Raw genomic sequence first — 26,587 nt, 5'->3', positions numbered from 1 at the left:
GTCACTTTTACAGATAAAAGCTTTTGCTTTGTTTCCTCTGCATCCAGATAGTGGTTTTGCCTAGAAATCCAACATTTCTGGGTGCCGGTTTGCTTTCTGTTAATCATCTCCTCATGTAACTAAATTGGCTTTGTCACCATCTGCCTTACTGCATTTGGTATTACAAAGTGTTTCCATGTTTGTAAATTTAAAACTGAACCTTCAGCAAGAGAAGAAATCACAGATACAGTGCTTCTGAAACACCAACATATGCCTAAAAAACAAACCAATATCAACTATGGTTGACCACCAGTGGCTTTACTAATGATGGCTCTTTGTTAATTTGGTTCTGTTATTCCCATCCTCAATTCCACAATTAGATAGGATTGCAGATGTGGCTGCCTCTGGATATTTCATTAGTCTGGGAAACTTGAGAAGTATAAAGAGAATGGTTGACTATCTTCTAGTGGCCATATAGGAGAGAAGGCAAAAAAAAGTTGAGGCACATCTGGAAAATGCTAATTTTATCTTCAAGAAAAAGAACTACAACCACTTTAAATGACAACCTATTCATATAAACATTGTTTGATCAATAAGTAAAGGAATACTTACAAAGCTTTCCCAATAGTTGATGCAACATGTATATACATGTGTCTTGCCCTACTGCCAAAATTCTCTATGAACTGGAAAAGCACAGAATTTAACTGTAGACTGGAGTTATGCTACTCCCCTAAGCCTGTCAAAAAATAAGGAACACTGCTTTTATTAGCAATGAGTAACATTAACAAGGGTACTTGAGTACTGTAACCAGAGAAGTTTTGAGGGAGGTTGCATATGAAGTATAACCCTAATTCTATGAAACAAAAGTGAAAATTGTCTTTTCTATATTCCTTAGGCTCTAAATAACAAAAGATAAACAAGTGTAATCTCTCTATATTTTATTAGGAATTGGTCATCATAGTCCCATCTGCTCTATCAGTCAATTCCAGAACATCTGAATGTAATATTAAAGTTAACCCAGTGAATACTTACTCCTGTTTCTGTTTAAATAGCAGTATATTTCAGTTTTGGCTTGATCTAATGCAGATTTTATTGAAACAAGTATATTACTCAATTCAGTTTAAGTTTTCAATACATTTTCTACAAATTGAATGTGTGAATATTCTCTACATTACTCTCCTGACAGCAGCAGTCCCATGGCAAAGCTGACTAAATACCTGCTTAGCAGCACAGCATGACAAAACCGTATGCCTTTCCCACTCAGGTCACAGAGTCAAAACTGACCCTTCTGCCTTGATGAACAATTATTTTCTGAGCAGCAATTGGAAGAGGCTCACCACAGTACACAGAGGCCAGAACCCCACTGCTCAATATCACAGTAGCTGTGAGCCAACAACAGCCACTATGTCAATGAAACGTTGCCATGCAGCTTGGAAATAAACAAAACAAATTAAACAGGGATTTTGCAACCTGAAGTTCATCTGACACAACTGTACAAGGTCAGCAGCCCATCTGAAGCTGCACTGAGTAGTCATTTCATTCAAGATTACAGTAGGAAAATTGCAAATGATTAAACTTCAGGCCGCCAACATTTTGGTCTTTGGTTGAAAGAAGTTCACTGAGATCCCACAGACACTATCAAACTTACCAGAAGCAAAATCTGGGTGGATACACTTCACAAACTATGGTGACCAAATAAACAGGAACAGCAGAAGGAAAACAGTTTTTGGAGAAAGAAAGAAGGGAGCACAATGTAAAACAGCATCTGTCTGAGGCATCTTGGAGGAATTAAGCTGCGGTTGGCTCCGAAGACTCAGGTTGGACTGACTACCTGACCCTTGGTGGTTTCATTGTGCAGATTTATCTTTTCAATTTGCACTGCGTAAAGCACTTTTGAAAACATATGGTAAATGGAGACGTTTCTGAACACATCCCATGTAATAAATACATTTTATGTTGCATAATAAATAACCAGATTCAATTAGGCTCAGCATAGGAGCCATATTTTGTGACTATTGTTAGAAATTTTAACATCTAACAATTTTGGAAGAAAACAAACTTTCAAAAAGAACATCAAGTTGGTAGTCTGACGCCTCCTTACAGCCACAGAATAAAAACCTGGATCCCATTATTGTCGTTATCTTGAGAACAGCATTTTAACTTCTTATCTGTGCAAGCCAGGAATAACACCTTTGAATCTTCATCTTTACACTTGTGGAAATTATACACTACATGATAGTTGGTTTGTATGAGACTTTGGTAAGATCTAGTATGTGGTTAAACCTAGCTACAGTGGTCCAAATGCAGTTTTACATGAAAATCAGACTGCCAGTATCTTAGAACAAAGCTGGAGGACTAAGCTATTGAATTTCTTCCTTCCCAGAAGTATGAAGATCCAAGTAAAAAAAGGATCCTTGAAATTTAACACAGAATAGTAAACTTCTCTCCATGTGGGCAAGCTTTCTTAAAACACTACCTTCCTGCTCCACTGTCGTGGTTGTGTGTGTGTTGTGTAACATATCCTTATTCCATTTATTTGTCAGGTTTGAAATTCTGTTACTCCAATACTTCCCTCCCCACTCATTTTTTTTTCCAGGCAAAACTGGAAGCCAAAGATGGATGACAAGGAAGTTAAATAAACTTTTTTCTGTTTGGAACCATGATTGTAAAAGCATACTACCAACTCGGTGTGTGAAGAGATGAATAATCACCTGTTATTACATGCAAAAAGATGGATTTGACACAAAGATGTAGAATGTTTTCAGATGATTTCTTTGTTCTGTTGGATTGAGGTTTAATTTCCGCCTTCCCTAACATTCCTAATCTGCACATCACTAGAATCTCCCCCCCTTCCCCCCATCATTTCAATGCAGTTTTCTAAGAAGGGAAAAAGAAAGGATTCAGAGTTCCTGGATCCTTTGAATTTTCCATTGAGTCAGTGGAGTTTCTCTCCAGGTTTGCTGGAGCAGACTGTGGTCCTGTAAGATGCATCTCTTGTGGTTCACCCAAGATGTTATTTGGGAAAATCGGGAATTTTCCAAATGCTATGCTATCATTTTAAAATAAGTTGGTAGTTTGGTTTCCTATGATGCATGCAGGATTAGTCTGGAAACTACAGCAATCAATTGTGGCCAAGTTTTGGATGACAGTAGATATTTCAGTCGCGAAAACTTGTGCAAGATATCTATAAGCAGGGAACAGCACTGATTCTCAGTCATTGCTATTGCCATCTCCTTCTTTCATTCTCCCACTACCATAGTTACATAGCTTATATTTTATGTCTGTACCATAAGATCATCAGATTTGGAACAATGATAACTCTTCCATACAGTACCTAGCATGGTGAGATACAAATATTTGGCTGCATATATTGCACAGATAATAACAGTCTATTAGCTCTTCAAACAGCAACAAATAAAAAACAATCTACAAACCAGCCAGTAAAATCTTTAGGAAATGGAAGTTGTGGCCCAGGTTCTCAAAGCAAGAAAAATTACTCTCAAGAAAACAAAGAACTCTCGTTCAGATTTCTTCGCACATTTTTCCTGTTTGGATGTGTTCAATGCACTTTGAGCAGCAATCTGTTATTGGAGTATTTGGAAGACGCACATAGGGCCTGCTCTAAGTTTTACTTCATGTGAGCTACTGTGTAGGATAATATTAAATGGCTTGGGCACATTGTAGCACTCCTATTTGACTTAGAGAAGTGAAAAGCAGCACCAAAGGAAATGCCAGTTTTCATTATGATTTACACAGATACATCTTATATATTTCATAAACCCAGTAAGAGCAAGAAAAAAAAAAACAGGAGCAGAAAAATATTGCCACCATTTATGATAACCTGCACCCTGATTACTAACAAACCTGCTTTTATTTTTTTTTAAGCCTTATTCTTTCAGGTAAATATATTCTGAAGCGAATAACAGATGACTGATGCTGCAATACAGAAAATCCTACATCAGCTACATTACAATATTTTTAAATAACGTCCCAACCTCTCAACCATCATATGCTATCAGCACTGCTCTAGATTAGTTTTCTGTATATTTTCATCTTTGAAACTCTGGATAGAAGATTAGTTTAGGTCATACCATCAACACAATGAGTTTGCTGATTTCTCAAGCTAAATTAAGGGCGTATCATTACCACAGGAGCCCAACTGTGCTATGGAAGCTAAGTGCATTACACTTACACATGTATTTAACTTCAGCTTCAGTTTCATTTTGATAGTACGCCAGCTTGTACTTGTGATAACCTGGTTAAGGCTGTGTTATACTTGTATACACGGGCTCATATGCAGGATAAAAACGTACAAGCCAGACTACCACAGTAAAGCTGCAGTCATCTCAGGCTAACATCCTCTAAGTTCACATTCATTTCAGCATAACAACGGGTGTTGTCTTTTTCTGCATGCAAAGCAACATGGTCATCAGTAATTCTCTTTGTAATTTCACATACCTCAATGTATTTCTCAGGCAGAGGTCCTAGTCTGTCATTCACGTTGGCTGTTAGCAATCCTACATAGGGGCAGATCTGGTCCACTTGAACACATAAAAAAAGAAAAGGAGAAATAAGACTGAATACCTAGATCAGATTCCATACAGATAAAATTGACCTTCCATTTTAAAGACAAAAACAGCCTCATTAAAATACAGTTTGCTGGGGCCAGTTTCACAGCAAAAATAATTGTTACATGAACATTAATTACAGGTGAAGGTTTTCACAGAGAACGCATTCTCGAACATGAGCAGAGAAGCTGGAGGAGAACAACTCCCTTCTGTCAATTACACTAAAACAAAAGCTAGCTGAAGTGTACAGGAAAGCTCTTTAAAATCAGACAATACCAATTTAAACAATTTGAGACCCTTTGTCCAATTTTTGCCTGCAAATACAGACACCTATGTAATTCTCCTACTTAGTTCTTGTAAAAAAAAAAAAACCCCACATGTAATGGTTTATGATAACATAAATAGCAGTGATTTACTTGGCAAGTCCATGCAACATACCGACAGGTCTGAAAGCCAAAGGCTGAAGCCCAGCCCCAGCCATTACTTAAAACAAAGCCACAAGATCTCCAAACCTCAAACTGCCAAGTCTCACCAAAAAGGTGATGATTTAGATCCACTAAATTTCACATCGAGTAAATGAACTGCTGAAACTTGGTCTTCAACCAATGCTTGGAGCAGACATCAAATCGCAGGGTCTGAGATGAGAAAGGTTCATCCAGAGGACACTGCAACAGGTCTAAGCCCAAATAGGTATAAACAAAGGGAGCTGTACAGCTGCCTCATTATTATACTCAGATGGCCAGAAACATTTTATGTCCTGATGATGCTGTGTACAAGGGGTGGGAAAAACAGTTCTGCCATTATGCAGAGATTTTAAAGATGAATGCCTTTAAAAGCATGAAGATCAAAAAAAAATCAAATTAAGATCCCGCTGGCGATGAGTTTGTTCATTTTTGTTTCTGTGGAACAGAATCAGCAAGATTTATTTTTGTAATGGAGACTTTAAGACGTTCTGTATCTCCAGCTCAGCAGGGATCCCGCAGGAGCAGCACGTGCAATGAGCTCAGCACTGTGCAGCTGGAGGGCAGAAGTGCTGCTGCAGCACAGGGATGGGCTGCACCATTCTGCACCCACCCAGAGGGCACCACAGAGGCAGAGGCTCTTCACCTTTTGCTTGTGTACAAAATATTTGTAGAAAACAAGCAATCCTCCTAAGGAAAAGCTGGTTCAAACCATGTATCAGCCTTATTTTGGAGCTTGAACTTGCTCCAGAAGCTCCATCAGCCCTGTTACCTTAATAACTTGGTCTTCCATCAGAGGTGAATATCCCATGAATTTTCACAAGGGACACCAAGGACCCAGAAACAATCATGTTTTAGTCCAAGGCACACTGAGATGGAAGCCATTCCCTGCATTTCAGCAGAGCTTTAAGTCTTTCTCAGGCTTCAAGTCTTTATCAGGCTTCAGGAATACTATAATTGCTAATAGCATTCGCATATAAAGAGTTTGTATGCACTGATAAGATGGGACAAAACAGTTTAGATTGCATGTCAGATTTCACAAACAAAAGTCAAGATGCCTGCTTTGCTAATGACATATATACATTGATATATATAAGCTACACATTAGGTAAATCATCTCCATAATTAAAGCCATAATCCCCAAAGAAAACTGGTCATCACTGGCAGTTCATAGTCGCTCAATTCTGGCTCAGGCCTGAAGCAGTGTTCTTGATAGCTAATTTCAAACAGATTTTTTTCTTAGAAAGATTGTATACGATGGAAGATACTATATATTTATAAAACAGGAACCATAGGATTCCACTGTTTTCTTAAAGCATGCCTTTGAGCAGTCAGATATTTATGTGCCATAAGGAAAGGTTATCACAGCTTTGTGAAACAATCCTTGCCTATATGCTACCAAGACAAGTTTATGTATGGCTGCATGAAGTGTGACCTGCCCCAAAGAATATGCTCCTAAAGAGGGCAATCAGGATCAGTCCCAGTTCCTTGGCCATTAGCTCAAGCTTTGCCATGCACTTCACTGAGATGCGACAAGGCCCACACTCACGGCAATACAATGAGTTTCCACAACTGAGTTCTCACTACATTAAAGAACAAAACATAACTCTGACTGCAGTGCGTAATTGTGCAAGAGCAGCAATGCCAGATTGTAACTAAATTTTCTACACATTTCATTGTAATTCAGCATTTGAGATCAACTTGCCCAAATTATGATTAGGCCATCAAAATCTAGTTAATTCCCCAAAACTTAACTATCTCACTGATTATTTCTTAACTTATGTTTTTAAGGTTTTATTTCTGTTAAAGCAATTGACTGCCTCTTTTTTTTTTGCCTGCTTTTGTTTTGAAGCAACAGGACCCTCAATGCTTTCCAAAATCCGATTTCATTATAAAAATACACCATCAGGTCCCAATTATGAGCAGGAAGTTCCCAAAAATGGCGATTAGAAGCTTAGTGCACTCTACGAGATTACCTAGGAATTTTTGTGTTTAAATAATGTTGGTGGATTACCCTACATTAACAACATAATACGAGTTAATGAGGCACTCAAAACAAAAGTCATAGCACTACTCTTCTTTTGTTTAATTGCTTATAATCTTTGTTAAGTATAATACTAGGTGCAAACAATTAAATACAATGGTAAAGCAGTTCATCAAACCTAAGGAAGACCCATGGCAAGCATTCAGACCTCTATTCCCTGAGGTTAGAAGTTTAAAAACAGAATAATACTGAATCATATCCCCACTCATAGTCCTATTATCTTTCTTTAGTTCTTAGACAAAAACTGATGAAGAAGCCTAATCTCTAGATTTTATCATCAAGTACTAAGAACAGATACATCACAATGTATAAATCCGTGTTGCTTCCCTGGAGTCAATGGAGTTGTATTAATTTACTTCAGCCAAGGTCAGAACCATTTCTTTCATATACTCAAAGCTAGGAATACCAGATAATTTTTTTTTTTTTACCTCTCAAATCAGAATCTCCACATCAAATATCTGTTTGATCTTGAAGAGATTTTACATGTTTTACTGGCATAATAATTTGACAGCGTTAGAAACACTTCTTGAATATAAGCCTGCATTTTTTTCCTAATTCTAATTCTTCTGTACTACAGAAGCACATAGGAAGATGTACATACTTACAGATCCATAAGCAATTAAAATTTAAGAGTGCTGTTGGGAGAACTGTCTCAGCTGATCTTCAGACATCTCACCTGCCTAAATATATTTGCACAGCATTTACTTCTGTCTTTAAAAGGAGCAATAGATTAACAAACTACAGGTGCCAAATGAGGATGGAACAGAAGCTCCCTTTAAAGTTAAGCACACAAGTCCTGGTGTGGGCCAGTAGCCTCAAATCATTTAAGTGCTGTAAAGACTTCTCCCAAGAACTCATCTCCTCCCATCTAGAATAAATTTCATCTCTGCTGTCTCACTCATCTACATTTGATCTCAACATTGATCTCAACAAACACCTTCCATAGTTAGAGAGCAGGTGTTTGAAGCTAGGATTTAGGAAGGAAGGCAATAGCTAGAAAATGCCAATACACTAAAATACATCCATCAACCTTTGCTCTTCAAGGGCCTTTTTCTAGAGAAACCATTTACCTCAAAGCAAACTGAACTGCTGTGAAAACACCACCCTTAACAGTAAGCACAAAGCAAGTAAAAGCATGGCCCAAAAATTAATATATAAATGACATTCAATTACCTTCACTCTCACAGGCAGAATAATTTATTTTACTGGTCAGTTAAGAAATTTAAAGACATGCTTACTGTTCCCAAGGTCATCTAAAGCAACAGCTCACAACCTTAAGGATCAAGCAAAAGAGTTCTTGGCACTGCCCTCCTCCAGTACAGCATTCGTTCCTACCTCAGCTACCAAAAAGAGCCTCACGTGCCAGATTACATGGTTTATAATCTCTCACTCAGAAGCTAATTCAGTGCAGCTGAAGTCGGCTCCAGCCTCACCCAACTGGGCTGCCTGGCAACAACTGCAGTGAGGGCAGACACCTGTGGTAGATGGTGAGTGCAAGAACGTTAACCTTTCCCGTGCCAGTGGTGCAGCCTGGTCCATGTACATCTCATCACAGCCCTAAACATATACAAGTGTTCCAATGAAAGCAGCCTGTTCCTCATTAGCAATTTCACAGTCCGAAAATAATGATGTGACAACAAACTCAACAAAATTTGCTCTAGGGCACAACAAGAAATAGACAAGATTTCCATATTTTTGGAGGACAATTTACTGTACTTGAAAGAGATGAATTCTTTCTGTTTACATTAACCGCCTCACTATTTGGTCCAATTATTCCTACTACTTCAGCAATCATGTTATGCTTGTTCAAGAAGAAAGAAATAACAACAGCTTATCTAGTTGAGAGCTAAGAACAAACAGTAAAAAATCAGTGGATGTACTTAAGCACTACAGTTGTTGCTATTGTGCTAAAGAGATGATTCATGTTCTCATAGCAACTCGGGTGAAAGAAAAATGCTCTTCTTCTGAAAAGGCTTCTGTTGTAATGGTTAAAGAACTCTTGAATAATCAAGCTAAATGGAGAGGGGAAAAAACACTTCCCTATGAAATTACGAGCACTAAACTCAAGGACGTGTTGATCTTTATATTATATCGATCTTCATACACATCTCAGTTAATAATCTGCCACTGCTATATACGGTATCGAGCCAAGACAAAAACAGACAGCATCAAATATCAGAAAGCCCTTTAAATAATGTGAATCTTCCAGCCAACAGCTGTGATAAGCGAATGTTTATGGAGGTTTGCTACAGGAGAAATCTGTATTGTATATTCAAGGCCAAACACTCTTCAGTCAAAACCATTCACACAAATGATTACTACCAGCTCTTCACAAACCGCCCCATGCATTTTGCATTCACATGGCTAACTGGCCACAAGCAGCGAGCACCAAATCCTTTCTGGCATGGCTGTCATGCCACGCTCGTGTGTCACTTTGCTCTCACTGCACGCACATCACAGTCATAGCAGATTGCAGGGAACTGGCAGGAGTGACAGAGAAGTCCGACTGGACTGTGGTCACGTTAAGCTGACTTCATAGTTTCGGTGCACTGTGATCTTGTCTTCACCCATTGAGGCTTATACTGTTACCACAGTCAAAATAGATCACAGTTTGCTAGCACATTACTGTCATGTTTTATTCATGCTGAATATGCTTTATATATTTTTTTCTATCCATTCATGGCAAAATGGTTTTCACAAAGCACTTGCTAAGTTGCTGCAGGCACTGAGGACAAGCTTGTCCTTGACCTGTGTTTTAACACTCCCCTTTGAGTAGAGCTTGAGTTTCAAATAATGGCCAGGTTGTGGGATTAGGAATCAATATTCAGGAGCACTGGCAAGAGACAGGGGGCTTAATTTCCTGATATGTGTCAGCACAACAGCAAGCTAGACCTAGGCCAGGTAGCATCAGTTACCAGCAGTGCCTTCTGAAGCTGCTCCTAGACTGAACTTCCTGGGAGGGAATAAAGGCATTAACAGTTGCTTTCCTTTCCCCAGCTGCACTCTCCTTTTCTCTCTCACAATTGTCCTCTTCCTCATCATCCTTTTCTGCTTCATTCATTGCTTTTCCCCATTTCCTCTCTCATCCTTTTCCTCTTCCTCATCATCCTCCTCTCCTCCCCTCTCTGCTTTCCTGTTCTTCATCCACAGGAGCCTCATCAGCAGTGGGTCTTGGAGCTGTATGCATCTGGCATCATGTACAAACCACTTCTTCTGGCAGTACCCGCCCAGCCCTGCAGGATGGGGCCTGCTTGGATAACAAAAACCCACAGTTGCCAGAGGAAAAAATGTTAAGTCTCTCAAACTGATTGTAGGGCAAAAAATTACTGTAAAAATCAGCAGAATCCCACCCAAAGGAAGGGATCGTGGAAGTAGACCTCTTGATCTCACCAAGGTACGTTCCACGTTATCCCTGTGAGGGAGCGTTCAGCTGGTGGCCCACAGCTGGCTGCAAGATGGGCTGCAGCCTTCTATGTTTATTTCCTCTGCCAATCTGTGTTGCAACTCTGTAGCTACAGAGAGTTCTGTAAGCGGCCATTAATTAATGGCTTCAGCCAAGCAACACTGAAAGTATCTGCCCTTTTAGCAATGAGCATTTTGGAAACTAAAGCCATACTGGTAACTTCTCTTAAAAGTTTTCTCAACGAGTTTTGACAGCTTTAATACAGGAAAGTGGGATGGAAGCAGGATATCTACCAGAGATTGTTACACGGTTTTCTTAAACTTATCCAAAGCTTTTTAGGAACTTCTTGGAATGCCCAATGGTTTCACCATCCTCTCTCTCCATCAGTTGGATTTTGGCAGAGAAGCACAGCGGGATATCCAAGAGCACCAAAAGAGGATGGACTCATTCAGGCACTACTCCCACTGGAACTCAGCTCTTGTGACTATAGCAAAGTCCTGCTGGCAAAACACAACTGCAAGCTCAGCATCCAGCGCTAGAGCTCCTGGTAAGCATGCTACAGCAAGCTCCTCTGGATGCAACAATTGCTGTGACTGTTCACTAACACTTTTTAAGACACTGACTTGAGCGTGCACCTTATCCAGACCTTTCAAGGCACCCAGTGTTACACTGAGACCAACGTGCAAATTAAATCACAGCCTAGTTAGGCAAATATGTTTAAATTTCATTATTATATTTGCTTTTAATATCTGCAAAATACAGAAATATCTAATAAAGAAATGCTCCTCTGCTTCATTTTAGAGTCATGTTGAAACAACTAAAGCAGCTCTTTGTGAACAAGGTATACACACCCCAAAAATTGCCTATAAATGAGATTCATCTTTGCCCTACACCCATTAGCTTCTAGAGCCAGCAAACAACCCCAATAGGCAGTGAACTTCACTTTCAAATTGCATTGAGGATGTATCTGATGCAGGGTAGTCAGTGCAGGGAGCACTCCTGACATGAACTTTCTTCTACTCCTGCAAGGCCTGGGAGCACATACCCATCTGGAGTGCTTGGAGCACTTTTGCCCATACACACGCATTTCAGCAATTGGCCAAAATGTCTTCTAGCTAATTTTGGTTTCCACAAGAGCTAAGCTGCATGCATATGGCTCTGTTATGATTAAATGATGCACATCTAAGTGCGTTGTGTTTACAAAAAGAAAATGGTTATGAAGCGATGTTTTCGCTAGCTCTCTTTGTGTGCTTAGAACATAATTAACTGGAGGACAGGCTTGTCCTGACACAAGTCAAAAATGATTTAAACAGAGATCTTTCAAATTAAATGCTTGCGAGCCTGCTTGCGGGTTTTATGGATTTCAGGAGGGCAGATTCACATGGCAGAGTACACCAGGAAGTATGGGAACAGCACAAGAAATGCCCGTTCCTTGCAGTACTTCTCTGGCTTGTCCGTTCCTGAAGCATTACAGCAGATGATTCATAGGGCAGAGAGTGTTCTGCAGTGCAATTTACACTCTGCATCTGTGTCACTTCTTGACACAGTAAAGAGAAACTTTGATACACCAAAGGTTGGCCCAAAGTTAAAAATAATCTCTGGTAAGAGTAAGCAAGCTCTTCCTGCTCAGTATCAGACATGCAGACCCATGTAGATCACTGCTGTATTTCCAGCAAGCTTCAGTTCCAATAGTTGTGTTGCCCCAAATCCCCAGTGCAGGGGTACATAGGCATTTGCAACCCCATTGGCATCTCTGTACAACAGCTTGGCTTGATCTTTAAGGGCATTTTATCCCGGCAGTACCCAGAGAAATAGCCCACTGTACAAACAGAGGCATTTGGAAGTCACAGAATCATAGAACGGCTTGGGTTGGAAAACACCCCAAAGATCATCTAGTTCCAACGCCCCTGCCCTGCCAACCCCTGAATCAGGCATATGCAATGGAGCTCAGCAAGAAGTAGAGTCCCATGTTCTTTCTTTACCTCAGCAATATGATGGAGCTCAGCTTGGTTGGGCTCATTTTTCCCTACTGCCAACAGTGCAGTACTTTTTAAACCAGCAAACAAAGTTCTTGCGTGTGCAGCTTTGTATTTTAAAGCAGACCCCTAAGGAACTTTCAACAGTGTCAGCATCAGTGTATTACAGTGTTTGCCACCACCCATGCCAAGCTAAGCCAAGGGAGACATTATTCCTGGAAACTCCAGTGTTCAAGGGATTTCTCATGTCTCTGAATTTACTGAGGACCAGCATAAATTATCCTGGATAGCTTCTCGGGGCTGAAAGCAATCTTGAAAGCTGTGGCCCTTTTTGCCTAGAAAATGAATTCTGAAATGCTCATTTTGGACGTAAGTCGGATCTACTACTGTGGGGGCACCACTAGGAAAGCATTACTGGAAGCTTGGTAGCAAACATACTCTGTACTTCTTTCTTGCTTTCTTTGAGTGTGCTAGGTTATTAACATTGTGGTAGGGACACGATCCAAGTCAAGGTGAGAAAGGGTTACTGCTGCTAAAGTGAGTGGTTCCCAAGCCTCCAACATATTCACACCACTACCTTTGTGCAGAGTAACAGTAAAAAAAAAAATCTGCAATTAGATCCTAACCACGAGTGCTCTGATACATCACACTACACAGCCACATGAACAACAGCATCCGCACCAATGAGGAAGCAGAAATGTATTGCTGGGGGCAGGGCTGGTGGGCATACAGAACCACTTCAGGGGCACAGCACACTTACCTGAGCTTGAAGCTATCATTGGAAATTCCTCTTTTAAATAATCCAAACTGTTTCATAAATTGCATAGATAAATTACTTGACAAAGTAGTAAATCTGTCATTATACAAATTGGGTATCTGGCCACTGATCAATCAGAGAAGCTGGCAAGCAACAGAGATATCCTTATCATGATGGGTAATGTAGAAGACCACCAGTATGCTTGTAGAGCAATCACAGGACTATCCACTAGAAATGTCTTTCCACCACTGTTTCAGAGAAAGGGATTTTTCTGGCCCAAATACATTCACCTAATGACTCCAAAGAACAAATGTTGGTTTTGCTCTTTTCTCCAGAAAATAAAGTTTTGACTTGCACACAGCAGACCTTTCTGGTAGACCCTACTGGAACAAGGTCAGGCCTCACAAAGGCTACTTTCTCCAGGAATTCAGCTCTGTCCCTGCTTTCCTCCAGAACAGTGTTGAATTCATTGATGAAATGCCTTTGGCAGAAAGGAACTACATTTCTGCTCAGCTATCCCAGGTCAGATTTTGAGTGGCATGGATTACATGGGGTCCAATCTTGAAATGTAGTGATCTTCTGCTTTAGCCAGATAGAACCAGACCTGGAGGTCTGCTACAGCTGTGTTGACAATCCAGTAAGTGGCAGTGCCAGAAATTAAATACAATATTGCTCTTTTTGGCTGCCAAAGTAGCTCTAAGGAACCATTTACACTGAGTACTGCAGAGTCCAAAATGTGGGAGGTATTGCCCAGAATGCAAGTGAAAATGTGACTTTAGAACTGCACATTGGCAACCAGCCCTCACACTGCAAACAAAAGGGGCCAAGACCATTCCTAGCATTAACTGAGGAGGGTAGGCTCCCCGCTGGAGTTAGTGAAATCTGAAACAAAACAAATCACCACAACTGTGATCCAGAAACTGTATGTCTATAATCAGATCTTCTGTCCTTCTGAGGGCTGACTAAAACTTACATTTAGAGGGCTTTCGGAAAGCCATCCATCTCTAATAAATAGGGTACCAGCTATACATCAAGTGCTGTGACTGTATCAGGGGTTTGAATCACAATATGAGACATGGTAAGCCAGTTGCTCATCTTTGTTTAATAACAAGTTCCCCTTAGCCCAACACATAACCATCTGGAGAGAAGGAAACATTCCCAAAAACTGTGATTTAGTTTTCAGTCAGACCCCTTGGGGGTCCATTCATTTTCTATTCATTTCTTTTTCACATATTCTTCTCTTGGACAACTTCAGCCTTCAAGAACGGCTCGCATACTGTAAGAAATAAATTTCTCACACAAGTAGACTGTTCCCTTCTCTAAGCACTGTTTTTCCTCTGGACATCAAATTCACACTGTTTCTGAAAGCTATTTCAATTCTTCTGCAAGTTACACTTTAGCAGAAATATTATTCCAAAATTCATTGCTCTCTAGTCCGCTAGGATTACCTGGTGGTAATAGACAATACAGTAATTACCTGGTACAATACTCCTCACCACAGCATCTCAACCCACTTTTATGAAGTATGAAAATATCCATGAGCCTCATTCATGTGAAATGCATCGTTATTTTTCCTATTGCAGGGAAAACACTACTTCCTTGTTCTCTCCAGCATTCAAGGAAAGTAAGGGAGAAGAACTGAAACCTGATTTTCCCTATTATTTCTTATGAAATGGTTTCTGCAAATATACTTGCAGACTTGAGGACGATTTCACATGACAAAGTTACTCGGTGCATTTACAGCGAGGCCCTCAGAACAGAGGTGTCTTGATAGAAATGTTACTCCCTGCTGCCATTTGCTAAACAAGCAGCAAGTTCACTCTGTTCACCTTTGTGTCCCATTCATAAGCAAACGGCTCAAACAACTCTTGATTCCAAGCTGTCTCCCTGCCTAATAAGTTTCGTTATTGACAGCTTGCCAGCAACAGCCCTAAAGTCAGCCTGAGAACATAAATACAGCCTCTTGAGCTTGCTTCAGTGCTAGAGAACTGCTTTCAATACTGTCGACAAAGCTTTAATGGTGTGAACTTAGAGCTCGAGTACTACTGAGCACTCCAGCGATCAACACCCACAGAACATTCAGAGAGTTTCGTTCCAAAAGTATTTTAGGAGCCCTTGAAATCAGAGGCTTTCTCTCTGCTCTGCAAAAGCACATTTTGGAAAACAATTTAGACCATTTTTAGCTGCAGAAATGTTGAGATAACCCCACGTGCAGTGTCACTTTCCTGTTGACTTCATTCCCACAATGTCACACTCTCAAGCCTCCTGCCTTTTTGGTCTCTTTGACTTTCCAAAATGCTCTGAAACGCCATGAACATATATTAAAAGTTCAGCAAAATTTCCTGTTCCAGCTCATTCCTGAGTGGCTCGTGGGATGGAACAAGTCCCGCTGCCCCCTCCTCGTCTTATCCTTTGCTTAAACCTGAAGAAGCTGAATGCTGCTCCAGTTCAGGACACCAAAGCATGGGAAACGCTGGCTCAGGCAGCCTGTGTGTGACCTGCCCTCACTGAGCACAACTAGTTAAAGCCCCCGGGCTGCAGCTACAAGCTTAGAACATCTTTACTTAGTATTTTTCCTCATACAGAGCAATAAATGCTCCAAGTAATTATTGCTTTGTGTCTCATTCTTGCTTTATAGCATCTGGAGTCTTCTTTTCCACCGGATTTCAGGAAGCATGCTGCAGCACCCAGCTGTCCCAGAGCCCACTCCCCAGCTCACAAACTTTGGGCTTCAGGATTGGCCAGCATAAGAAAGTTGCACAAGTTAAACAACCTTTAAGCTGATCTAAAGTGGCACAAAAGCATGTGTGGGGGGAAGGCTACTGGCTTGCAACTATCTTATCCAAAAATTAGACAATTAGTGGTTGATGCAGCTATTATTGTAACCTCCTGATTTAAACTAATTTGATGTAAGCTGGTTATAAACCAATTTAAGTGTGTCCAATCAGAGACTCGTGCTGGTTTAGCTAACTGGATTTTGCAGCTGAACTGATGCTGCTGTTGTGCGTGGACAAGCCCCTGGGCTCATGCACCCCGTGTTGACATCGCTTCTGTCTGCTTTCATTTACACAGGGCTGTAAATCTCACCAACTCCTGGCAGTCCTGCTGAATGCCCACGCAGAACAAGTGGAATGCTAGTACAAGCCCAGAATTCTTTCATGTTTTTGTTCTCAAAGAAGAAAAACATTAGTATTTTATCACATAACTCATGTTATGCGCATATAACGCATAACTCTTACTGACTAGCCTCCTACGGATGGCACTCAAGCATAATAACCATTATAGGAACTGAAGTATACAGTCTCATGTTTCAGTGGCAAAGAATCATCATCCCCAACCACACAGCCCAGCAAATGTCTGGAACAGTTCTAAGGAAATTGAGGTGTTACTCTTCTGTGAGCAGAATTCAAACCATGGGATCGTTTGAGTTGGAAGGGACCCTTAAAGGCCTTTTGGTTCAACTCCCCTGCAATGACCAGGGACATCTACAGCTAGATAAGGGTGCTGGGAGCCTCGTCCAGCCTGACCTTGAATGTCTCCAAGGATGGGGCATTAGGTGCGCTATCTGCAAGTCTTCCCTTCGCATGATGGCAACACAAAAGAACAGTAAGCAAAAGGAGAGCATGGAAGCAGGTGCACAGAGGTATCTCACAGTGACTTTCACTTGTTCTCTATTTTGTATGTAAAGTTTTGGCTTTCTGCAAATTACTACAGGGTGTGATGCTGCTCTGAGCCCTGCTACCGACTCAAGCTTTAGGCACAATGTCCTCCAGTCCCACTGGAGCACAATGCTCCTCCTAGCTCATCAGTCTTCGTCTTGATCTTCTTTTCATTGCTGTGGCATTTCCCCAGGCCACATTTCCTTCTGACCCATGAAGCGTGGCTCATCAGTTCTGAATTAATCATCCCCCTCTCTAAAAACATGCTTCTATTAACAGCAACAGGGTTGTTCTGGGAGTAATGACCCAGATGATACCACTCCACCAATATATGAAGCTCAGACATACTTGATATGATCACAAGAGCTTGTCCTTAAAAAATAATCAGTTTCTATAAAAATGTGGGGGAAACCCACATTTATCTTCAATACACTAACCTGTGTTCTGAACTGGATTTTTAAAGTTTTGCTACAATAAACAAAGCCATTTTTGTCAGAACATTCTAGGAATTTCCTCATCAAGGTTTTGTATGATTGAAAAGGAACTTCTCATCCAAGGCCAAACATTTTTCAAAAATATTTCAAGCAGTGTAAACAGTAAATGCAGTTTTATATATATATACAGATACAGGTCCAACATAATGATAGATTAGTATGTTGAGCTATCATTGGTCTGTGATACTACAATCTCTTAAAAGCTTGTAGCATTTTAATAAGAAGAGAGGCCCAATTCAAAGTAAAGAAAAAACCTTTAAGCTCAGAGTAGACATATATAAACTGACAGACTGACTGTATTATCTGAACTGCTGTTTTATAGCTGTATTATGCACTCAATCTAAAAAAAAAAAAAAATAAAAAAAAAAAGTTAACATAAAAAATGCATAAAGATAAGGCAGTATTGAGGGGTGGAGTTGTGTTTTTTTCATTAGATACATTCTTTGATTTCCCTGCCTAAAATGCTGCAGTCAGCAGTAGCTTAATTCTAAGTTATAATTAGGGTTATGCATTACACCAGGACTCTTGAGCATGTCTAACCTAAAGAAGTTCAATGCATAAATGAAAAACAGACCTGTGGCTGGCTGACTTGGCATCAGCCAGGATACCAATATATAGCAACAGAATAAATTTAAAATGAAAATTAAATGTGGTCATTATAGCTTAAATTGATGTCACATTTGCCAACTGTTTATGAAAGAAAAAATTAAAGATAAGCATGATTCTGGAGGAGGCAGTGTGCCCTGATACACAGCAGCTTGCTGGGGCTTGGGGTGCATTCTAAAGTAACTTAACACTGATTTTGCTGCCTTCAAAAATGATGAAAACTTCTGAGTTGTTTTTTTTTTTTCCTATATTAGTTTGTTCCAAACTGCACATGGTGCTTAAGCACACAACTGCAGAGTACATTTTTGCTAATGAAAGGCTCCTTTTAATTTTGAGAAATTTGGTTGCTTAACAGCACTGGCTATTAACACCAGCAGGTCAAAGACTCAAACACAATTCAGATCTCCAAAAGACCTGAAAGCCTTATGAAATTAAGTGAAGACATCCTGATCAATCTCCGCCTTCTATTTATTCTATTTTCTATTCCTGGTATAAAAGGTGGAAAGCCTTGTATCTTTAAGGACAATTTCCTCCAAAAAAAATGAACAAGGTAGTGAGTGAATGGTGCAGAATACCTTTCAATTTTCTGCATTACAGCAAATAATTCAATTGGTGGGAAACATATTATTTTTGTGTGCTTCTAAGCCTTTTTCGGGAATTATGTTGTTTAGCAACAGAATGCATTTTACAAGCATGCAGCTTAATCCCATGCAAATCAAGTATTAGAGTATGTAATCGGCATGTTAATAAAACCAGATTCACGGAAGGGCAAAACTGGATGCAATCCGTGGCTGAGTATAACTTGCATGCACCTCACAACTTGGGGATACACCTCTCCATCTCAACTGCCTCTCCAAGTGTTTCAGCATATGATGGGAAGAAATCCCATAGCCTTGATTTTATCCGCTCATGGTGAAGAATCATAGAATCACAGAATGGGCTGGCTTGATAAGGGCCACAACGATCATCTAGTTTCAACCCCCCTGGTTTGTTCAGGGTCACCAACCACCAGACCAGGGTGCTCAGAGCCACATCCAGCCTGGCTTTGAATGCCTCCAGGGATGGGGCATCCACAACCTCACTGGGTAACCTGTTCCAGTGCTGTGCATGTTCATATTCAATGAAGGCATCACAGGAGAGGCTGAGAGCAGAAAGGAGAGGAGCACCCCTCCTCTGGCCTCAGTGTTATAGCTCCTATCACACATTTCTCCAAGCATTTAAAGGGTTGGAAAGAAGTGTGAATTTCTGCGTTCCTGTGCAAAGTGGACACAAACCAACAATGGAAACATTATTTAGAAAAGGTGGAGTCTTCCGCTGTGATTTCTTTTTTCTTTATGATTCTATTTGCTCAGTGAAGAAACAAAGTGCTGCTCTCTGGCAGAGGCCCAACCATTTCTACATGGCTTATTCGAATATATAACATAGTGTTTAAGCATGAGCTTAATTTTAAGCAAAAGAAGTCTCTCTGAAGTCATACCGTAACAAGTCACGCACCAAATGTTAAAACACATATTTAAGTGCTTTCCTGGACTGGAGCCAGAACGCCTAGCTTGCTGGATCCAGCCTTCAATATGTAGGTTTAGATCTTAATTTACAGACTTGATCTTAAGGAATAAGATTGTGCAAAACTGAAAAAACTTGCTTTGTTATCGCAGCCATTAACCTCCTGAGTCCTTTGGAAACACATCCCCTGCAATAAGCCCTGTGGACATGCCTTTATACACACGGGTGTTGCAACCACACTGAAAAGTTGGCCAAACTTCAAAGAATATAAGTTTGATTTTATGTATATATATTTGCATGCGTATATATATATATACATATGTGTGTGTGTACATATCTATGTCATGTATATGTATCAGCTGAAGAGGCAATGAATTAGAGTTAAACATTTGTTTTTGTAAGTCATATTGATTGCATCAGTGATGTTTCCTAAATAATTAAAGGTTTGCTTTGATCTTTGATTGTAGGCTTGAGTTTATGACAGTTAATGTAAGTATCTTTAAATGAAGCCATCCCACACTTAGCTATTATACAGCCTCGCATAGGATCACTGGCGTTCATCTGACTAAAATGAGTGAATTCAGGAAGCAAAACTATTATGAAACTATTCAGCCAAGGAGGCAGGGCGGGATTGGGTTTCCTGATAGCTTAAATCTCTGTAATGAATCACAGTAAGGTCTAACCACCCTCCCTGACACCAGGGAAGCCACCTAGGCGCAGGGATGGGAGCAAGTGAAGGGTGCAAGAGAGCCTTCCCTCTTGTCTTCCCTTTCTTGAATCAAATACTTAAGGAAAAGAAGACTAAACAGAACTCTTATGTAAAATAACAACTTTCCTTGGCATGCTCTTTTTTTTCCAGATAAGATTTCTAGTTAAAGAGATGGGAGAAGAGGTTAATCATCCACGGAACTGACTGCTAGCAGCCTACCAAATAAGCAGGGATGAGCCCAGAGGACCTCAGCTCATGTAAATCAGCATCGTTTCATCAAGCTCGGAGCTTACGCCATCATGCACTCACTGAGGATCTAAAACCCAAATCTGTAAATGAAAATGATGCTAATTACAGTTCACCACCGAGCAACTGCCTTAATTTTAAGGAAATGAAGGGAACGGGCTTGCTACATGACAGTCGATATCATATTGCTATACAACTAACTTGAAGTTGTATAAGTTAGATTATAACTTTTGAAGAAGCAATTATGATTTTATTGCACCCACTCTGCTGATGATTAATGCAGAGAGCCTAGGGGAAAATGCATCCTATCATTTGCTAACATGCACTATAATTATGCATACCTCTCCAGGTACTGTAATTTAGGACTTAAAAAGCAACATTCTGAACGAGGACTGCTGCACTTGTAAAACATTACAGATGTGTTATCATATAAATGAGGTAGCTTTGACATGATAGTGTTCTAATAAATCCTCAGCTCAGATTTGGAGACAAGATATGTCAAAAGCAAAATCCAAACTGTCTCTTAATCTTCTACATAAACTGTTTATTTTTTCTGAGACCTACAATAATACATGTGTCAAGAAGGCTTTGATGGCTTCTAGATTAAAGTACTGTTGGGTTGGAGTTTTCTCCCCCATTGCAGGTCATCTTAAGAAGGCTCATTTTAGTTAAATTAACTCAGCTATTTGCAGGTTTTAAACGCAGAGCAAAATAAAACTGTTTTCACCAAATTGGGGACTTGTAAGATGAACTTCATAAATAACAAACTGATTTCGCTCCATTTCGGTGGAAGTTTTTAAATAGCGAATGCTGAATGATCTTCTGTCAGCTGGAGAGCTTCCTTTCACACCATTTGCAACAAATCCAGGAAAAAAAAAATTAAAAAAGCCAAATACTTTGTATTCAGGGAGATGAATTTATGAACCACCCCCAAACTCAGCTTACCACCATTCTGTGTATTTTTTATGTTGTAGCACTGACCTGATGCCTCTTGCAGGTTTGGGCCCTGATCTGCGACATGGCAGAGTGGAAAGGGGCTTTCCAACCCCCTGCACAGTTTGGTTTAAAGTCCAGCCTGTCCAGACAGAAACTTGGGAAGACAAATAGTAAAGAAAAAGAGGCAACAGTGCAGGCCCATTGGCAGCTGGGAAGCTAAAACTAAAACCTGTATTTGTTCAATCAGCATTTAGTCATGATACTTCTCCGTGCTCCTGATGCTGGCCACTTCTACATTCCTCATCACCAGCAAAAATTGAGCTTTCTTTTTATGAAAATACACTGTAGAGAATAGATCACACACACACAGACACTCGGAGCTGCTCGTGGAAAAAGCAGTGTGTGCTTTTGGGGTTTTAGTGGAGCATCTCTCCCAGCTGTCTCGGTAAGTGGTAGGGAAGGAAGAAAAAACAAATGAAAAAACAGAAAAGGCAGCGTTTCTACACAATAATGCGTGAACAGCAGTTGCATGTTACGCCAGCATCTGCTCTAATTATGCTATATGAGTGGTTCGACAGCATTTTGTGGTTGACTGTGCTGAAAGCCTCCCATAAGTTTGGGTTGGTAGAATTCAAGATTTATTGCTATTCCAAATCAACGGCTAAAATCAACATATATCTGTAGTTATTGATTCCAACTTGCATTGTCAGCCGTTATTTTTCATCAATTTCATTTTTTTTTTGGCCAAAACAAAAACATAAACTTAAAAGCTTTTTAACAACTTGACCACAGGAAAAAAAATCTGAGCGAGATATTTTATTTGATATATTACAGACAGTCCCTCTCCTAAAAGCAGATTATTTTCAGGTGTATCCCACAGAAATTATCTTTCAGGAGCTGGCAGAAAGACATGCACTTTTCTTCCATGAAAGTTAGCTAACTTCTTGCTTTGAGCTCTGATTTTTGAGGCAGCAAATCAGAAGTTTTCATTATATGCTCTTCAAAATGAAGCTAAAGAAGGAACTTTTTGTAATTCTTATTTCTTTCTTTTTTATTTTTTTATTTTTTTTTATTATAATCAAAATTATTTATCACAATCATTTTGATAATAATTTCCCATTTGCCCAATCTTGTCTGAAAAAGCTTGGATAAAGACCTTTTCTGTGACTGCTGGAATCTTTATTCTTGCAATTGCTCAAGTTGCAGGCAATGTCTTTGTGGAAGTAAAGCACTTGCAGCTGTCTAAGGTGCTTATAAAAAACACAGAATTCTGTCCTCAGCTTTCTAAAGCTGGGTATACACTCAACATCCCCACACATCTCCAACTCAGATAGTTCTGCTAAGGCCAGGAGTATCAGGCTCTGAAATTGACTGCTGCTCATTTTGCCAGAAATGCAGCAGTCTCTTTGTACCGTGGTATTCTTCTTGTCAGGCACAAATTAAAGCCAGCCTCAGTTTTCGCATATTCACATTAAATACATTTTATGGGTCTCTTTTAAATATCCTGTCTTGCAGAAACTGATCTGTTGGTAGATATTTTTACAAAGGAACTCCTCAGGAGAATTTTATATTCGTAATCATTTCAATATTTGTCTCCAGAACTGTAAAGCTATAACCCATCACTTCCTATTTGATGTCACTTGGACGATGTTGGTCTTCAGTTTCCTTCGACAAGAAAAATTAGAGTTTGTAGCAGTATTGTTAATGGCACTGTTGCACACTTCTCTCGTTAGGGGAAAGACTGACCTCAAACCTTTGTGACTTTTGCAATATTCCAGAAAAAATAAAAAAAGAAAGAAAAAAACAAAGCCTTCCAAGAAAATGGGAAGGAATTTGCAATGGGCAATAGTGCACTTGAAAGGGACCCTTAGCAGCTGACCCTGCAAACATCACTGGAGTAGCTGACTTCCTCAGACCAAGCTGAATCCCTTCAGATTTACCAAAAACCCCAAAGTAAGAAATTCCACTGCAGTAGAAGTTGACCTTATACACTCTCAGCGTGTGAACTTGCTGCAGGAAGCCTCTCCAGCTCTGGACCACCACCAACAGAGAAAACTAAATGGGTAAATACTTCACAAGTTAGTTCTTATGCAGTTATTATTTGAGACAAATGTGCAAATTACTGACTTGCAAGTAGAATTAGATGTTCTCATACTGCAGAGCATGCACTAAAATATGTGCACGCGCCATCACAAGATTTGCTTCATTACAAATATGGCTGAACTTGTTTCCATAATGGTTTGCATTTGTTCTTTTCCCTCTTCACATTTAGTTGATGTAAATTGCAGGTTTCGTGTGCTCTGAAATGATGTTCGCCTTATCAGCATTTCAGCTCTATTTTATCTGTATATAAAGATCCAGCATCTTCACCCCAACACTCTTCTTTACATTTTTTACCTCAGATCCTTTATGCTTTGTGCAACGCTCTTCTAGAGACTTCCTCCTATGACTCATCCCCGCAAACCAGCACAGCAATTTGGTGTACCACTCAAGCAGGTTTTGCACATGCCTGATGTTACATCACTCCCTGTTGGATGATTTAACAGCACAGCACTGCAAGGTAACCGAGATCATCATGACAACGTCTTGAAAGAAAAGGAGAAGCACATAACCTTGCATGTAGTTACCACATCTCTTCAAGCTAAAGAAATGTATCTACCAATATTTATCAATTTTAATAGCAATCCACTCTGAAGACGCTAAATAACAGAAATACTGTCCTTATTTTGTGAGTTAAAGAATTATTCTCTCATGCTGTAACGGCTTCCGACCTCGGCCTGCCTGGGTAGATGTAAATTGGCCTGAATGACCTGCTGAGGATCAGTGAAGTGCAAAGTTGACCTGGCCACAATTGTGTTGAATGCTTTGTGGCTGTAATTCAATGCAAGACTGTATCTCCTCTTAGTGGATGGGTCATGTCCTCAGGACTGCTCTCATGATTGATGCAGACTTCTCTCAGCAGATAATGCCAAAATGTCTGACATAGTCAACATTCACGACCATGAAATTGCACAGAAGTCACAAAGTGAGCAAACTGTATTTCTCATGCAAGGTGAGATATTACACCGCTGTTAATCCTTCGGAAGCATCTGCAGGGATTTTTCCAGCTAAAGCCAAGAATTTCATAGCACGAGTAAAGAAGATAATTTTACACTGCTGTTAGCATCAAAGCAGCTCTGTATCTATCTTGCTTGAAATTGGCCTTTGGAATTCTCCAATAAAAAGAAGAATGAAAAATTGAGAAATATTGATTAATGGGACCACAGAGTGAGTGGGACTTCAGATCAGTTCAGTTCAATTTATTAGTCAATTCAAGCACTGTGTTCATATTAGATTTACATTTAAGGTGCTGGGCAATCAGAAACAGCTTAAGCTTCACATGAAGATGCTCAAAAATGTGTCAGTAGTGACTTGCTTTATTTCCCCTACACCTGCAATGCCAAAGTCTCAATTGAAATTTCTCCTTCCAGAAACAGAACAGGAATGTCTTTGGGACAAGATATTATTTTCACTTAGATGGCAAGAAATATGAATATACACTTATATCCATTAAGCAGAGATTGGTTTTTCACTGATTGCTTGAGATGGCAAAGAGAGGACTAGAGTTTTGAGCCAGAAACTCCCCTTTGCCACAGAGAAGAAAATACTGCATTGGATGTTACAGAAACATCCCATGTGACTATTTGGACATGAAGTGATAATTCAAACAGACAGCTTTCCCCATTAGGCAAAAAACAAAAGCTATGTGTTCTTGAAAATACGCACCCTGAGACTGCCCTAAGTAAGACCAAGTATGAAGTATCTCACCTGGACAGAGGTCTGTTTCATAAATAGATCTGTAAACAGACACCACAGGATGCTGTGTGAACATGTTTAGTAAGGCAATACTCCTGAAAACCCAGAAAAATATCCCCAGTGTTCAGTGCAGTGAATGTGCATTAGGGCATTTTCATTCTAGTTTTCTCAGAAGAGAAAATTTAAGCAGGCAGCACGAGCAAAGGCATGTGGGAGCACAGAGTACACATACACCACTGTGCTACCAAAGTTACAGCAGCTCAGCCCACTGTCTGAGTTGCCAACCCGCTTTTACATCTCTGGGCAGAAGTGTATTGAAAGAACAAAAGCACTGTGATATTTTGCAACTTAATCTTTAAAAAAAGAAGCCCAATCAAGCTAAGGAAATACCCCATCAGATATCAAAAGGTTACTTGACAATAACTTCAATTCTCACTCTGGCACACCAGCCATTCCCAGTCCTCCAGGAATCTGCTGTATTGCTCTTTGGAGAGTTCTCAGAGTCCCAGCACACCAATGGAAGGTGGTTAAGTTACACAAAAATCTCTGCAGTGTTGCTTAGGAGCCAATCTTTGCAGTCTATAATGAAAATCAACATCTGTGCATTCCAGAGACTTTGAACTTCAGGTGTTTCACACTTCCTGCTACTCAATTTATGGAAAATGCAAATGAAAGTAAAGCAGATAAATGTTCCTTAACAACAGGAGGGTTTTGTCACGTTTGATATCGCATTGTTCTGAAGGAGTGGATTAATTTAGCCACTACCCAGGATATCAAAGGTTATGCTTGTAGTGGAGACAAAATAGAACCTGCACATATTTTGATAAGGTTACATCATCAGGACTGTAACAATAAAACCAGCTTGCCATTTCTGTACAGTCCAATTTTCAAGCAGGAGGTGCCTTGTGCTCCCCCTTATAATGAATCAGGCTGACTGACATTTGAAATGGCAATAATTTCCCCAGGAGATGCAGCTGCAATCTTAGTATTTTCTGTTCTTGCTCTCAATCTGATTTCTCTTATCCACAGTATGAGGCAGCTGAGTATAATGCAAGAAGCATTATCAGCAACAATGCTACAATTAATGCTGAAAGAAAATGAATATTTGTCTACCAAATAATAGATTTTAGAATACCTAGGGGAACTACTGTACTTTGAAAATGAAGCCATTTTGTGTGTTTATTGAAATGTACTCATATTTCCATGGCTATACTCTGACTAGTTAACCATATCAAGGTAATAAGTGCATAGACAGTTTTTACTGTCCTGTGTTAACGCTGTTTACAGAATGCTAAGTAGTCCAGTACTACCCACAAAAAACAGTCTATTTTGGCTGTAATCCATCTGTATGTCTCCACACCTCACTTCTTCCATTATTAAATCCAAGGACTAGAAAGGTCATGGCAATATCTCTGTGATTCAGAGTTCTAATGGCAGAGGACATCTCAACA

At 39.9% G+C, this 26,587-nt stretch overlaps 1 long non-coding RNA gene across 2 annotated transcripts in view; it reads right to left on the bottom strand.

Moving 5' to 3' along the window:
* LOC125699472 (uncharacterized) overlaps nt 1–26,587 on the bottom strand; it is a 280,743-nt gene that overhangs the window by 180,257 nt on the left and 73,899 nt on the right. For both annotated transcript variants that reach the window (XR_007379578.1, XR_007379577.1), the window contains exon 3: nt 4,438–4,520. This is a non-coding gene — a long non-coding RNA (uncharacterized LOC125699472). The remainder of the gene's footprint in view (nt 1–4,437; nt 4,521–26,587) is intronic.

This window comes from Lagopus muta, chromosome 12 (genome assembly GCF_023343835.1).
Source record: "Lagopus muta isolate bLagMut1 chromosome 12, bLagMut1 primary, whole genome shotgun sequence".
Classification (NCBI taxonomy): domain Eukaryota; kingdom Metazoa; phylum Chordata; class Aves; order Galliformes; family Phasianidae; genus Lagopus; species Lagopus muta.
The sequence above is the reverse complement of the archived record's forward strand: the minus strand, read 5'-3'. Positions and strand labels throughout refer to the sequence as shown.